Source organism: Alexandromys fortis, unplaced genomic scaffold (assembly GCF_014885135.2).
Source record: "Alexandromys fortis isolate MF-2015 unplaced genomic scaffold, M_Fortis_MF-2015_v1.1 scaffold_430, whole genome shotgun sequence".
Lineage (NCBI taxonomy): Eukaryota > Metazoa > Chordata > Mammalia > Rodentia > Cricetidae > Alexandromys > Alexandromys fortis.
In genome coordinates this window covers 290,868-293,733 of record NW_026068328.1, presented here as the reverse complement: position 1 = coordinate 293,733, position 2,866 = coordinate 290,868, and the positions used below count along the sequence as shown (strand labels likewise).

Below are 2,866 nucleotides of genomic sequence, written 5' to 3'. Positions count from 1 at the left end.
CCTCCCTCGTCAGCCCAAAGAGCAATCAGGGTTCCCTGCCCTGTGGGAAGTCCAAGGACCACCCACCTCCATCCGGGTCTAGTAAGGTGAGCATCCAAGCTGCCTAGGCTCCCACAAAGCCAGTACTTGCAGTAGGATCAAAAACCCACTGCCATTGTTCTTGAGTTCTCAGTAGTCCTCATTGTCTGCTATGTTCAGCGAGACTGGTTTTAACCCAGGCTTTTTCAGACCCAGGCCAGCTGGCCTTGGTGAGTTCCCAATAGAACATCCCCATTGTCTCAGTGTGTGGGTGCACCCAAAAACAAGGACTTCTTGAAGTTTGCAGGCAAATGGATGGAAATAGAAAACACTATCCTGAGTGAGGTAAGCCAGACCCAAAAAGAGGAACATGGGATGTACTCACTCATATTTGGTTTCTAGCCATAAATAAAGGACATTGAGCCTATAATTCATGATCTTAGAGAAGCTAAATAAGAAGGAGAACCCAAAGAAAAACAAATAGGCATCCTCCTGAATATTAACCTTCATCAGGTGATGAAAGGAGACAGAGACAGAGACCCACATTGGAGCACCTGACTGAAATCTCAAGGTCCAAATCAGGAGCAGAAGGAGAGAGAGCACGAGCAAGGAACTCAGGACCGCGAGGGGTGCACCCACACACTGTGACCACTCTTCAGAGTGTCACATCCTCTCCTAGTCTCTCTTCTCAACTAATCCAGTTATGTGACCACCTATTAAAGGCCATTAGGGTAGTAGCTGGCCTCTTAATTCACAGAAAGGCTTTGGCTGTTCTACTGTGGTTGAATCCCCTTTCCCTTCTAAAATTGGAATGTGCTCCTCAAATAGAAGCACTGAAGTTGGCAAAAGTTCTGTGAGTCTCATGCAAGGACTGCTGCCCTTGATCTTGCCCTCCATTTTTACCTCTACCTTGGCTCCCACCCATAATATGCAGAGCCTGGAGCAGAAGCAGCATTTTCTTGAAGCTTTACTGAGCTACTCCTGCAGCACTTTGAAGTTGAGGAGGCCCAGGCCTTGGGCACTCTCCCCAACTTTCTTGTCTCCATTGAGTCCTGGTGTGGAGATTATATCACCACATGACTTGTATCTTAAGAGGTGCACAATGGGTGGGCCTCTGGCTGTTTTGGGCCCATCACTATCTTCTGAGGATGTAGCTGGCCCCCTTCCCTCCTCAGACACTTCCTCCTCTACAACTTCCTCAAAGCCCAAGCTCAAAAAATATTTTCCCTCCATTTAGTGAGATGCTCGGTCACAGATTTTGTATGAGGCTTCTTGCAGTGATGAGAGATCATTGAGGCTTCTGGGCCTCTGAAGACCACATCACACCCTCCAGTCCTCGGTAGAAACAACAACTGAAACTCCTCTGATATTGTTGGGACAGGTTGTATCAGATTGGCTAGTGATGCCACATTTTTGGGAAAGAGATAGACTCACCTTTTTGAGAGGATGAGACTGATTTGTGGAGCAGGAACCTTGAAAGACCTAGCAGGAATGGTACATAGAAAAGAGCTGTTCAGTTTTCTTGAGTCTGAAGAAGCTGGCCCTGACCCAGTAGGAGTGGGTCATGGAGAAAGGGAGGCTGAACTGAATTCAGGGAGTGGAGGGAAGCCTCAGTGGCAGAAGTTTTGCCTGTTGCTCCAAAGTGAAGGAGGAGGAGGAAAATGTCACTTGGAGTTCTTCATACCACACAAAGCATCCTGGCTCCGATTCAGCATTCGCTGTTCTAATATCATTGATATCCACATAGCTGTGACCCAAGAGGTGCCTGACAGGGAGAACACATTTTTGATTAAGATAGATGTCCCTTCAGAGCACATTCTGGAGACAACTGATGCACTTCATGTAAAGGCCTAGGTGTATGACATCCAGAAGGGCCTAAGCCCAGGACTCTATTATTATTCCCCATCCCATTACCTTTTCTTTGTATCCTGGGACCTTTTTTTCTCACAGGATAACACAGACAGCCATACATTACCCCACCTGAATCATTCAGAAAGTCTGTCCAGCCAAGATCTTCTGCTAGGACCCAGCGAGAGTTAAGACTGCCTGTTGCATGGAGTTTATAGTGGCCTTTTTGACCAGCCATCAGCATCCTCCCCTACTTCTGTCTCAATTGCTGTAACCCACATTGACTAAATGTAAGTGCTTCCTCTGGAATTGCCCCCTCACATTCCCATTGAGAAGGGACCTCCCAGGAGGGATAATTTATTCCTCCCTAACCTCTTACCTTCCTGGTGATATTTCACAGGCAGCCACTGAGTTATTACTCTTCCAAGGGAGTCAGAAGACCTGAGGGGTATTAGCCCCTCTCCAGATACCCTGGGTTCCAAAACTCAAGACTGCCCAGTTAGTGATGGAAGGAGGCACTGGATCCCATGTTGTCTTCCTCATATGTTACAGTGAGATATGTTGAATGTGTCCTCACTTTCAACTTCCAGGGCAAGGTGAAGCATCTGTGTTTATCACTGAATGAGGGTGGTCAGTGCTGGGTCCAACATCTGTGATTCCAGTACATTTTCTATATGCTTGAGCACTTATGGGTGCATCCCATCTCTGTGGAGTCTGGATGCCCCAGTGATGTTGTCCTTGTCAGCTATGTGCCCTCCTAGTAGCAGCAGAGCCAGGAGCAAGCTGGGAGTCATGCAGAGGTGTACAAGGGTGACTGATGCTACCCTGATTGTCCTTATTTTGAGCAAGTACTCAGACAATGGGCCATATAACTTCAACCCCATTATGATTGCTATTCTATGTTAAGGCTGTTCTTGACCTCACAGTTTTTCTACAATGGCACTCGGCTTATGATAATGCATCAGAGACTCAAGCATGTACAAATGTGCAATTTGGGCTT

The 2,866-nt window shown here is 47.1% G+C and overlaps 1 pseudogene; it reads left to right on the top strand.

Moving 5' to 3' along the window:
* Positions 1 to 857: 857 nt before the first annotated feature.
* Positions 858 to 2,627, top strand: LOC126495202 (SH2B adapter protein 1-like; annotated as a pseudogene).
* The last annotated feature ends 239 nt before the right edge of the window (positions 2,628 to 2,866 follow it).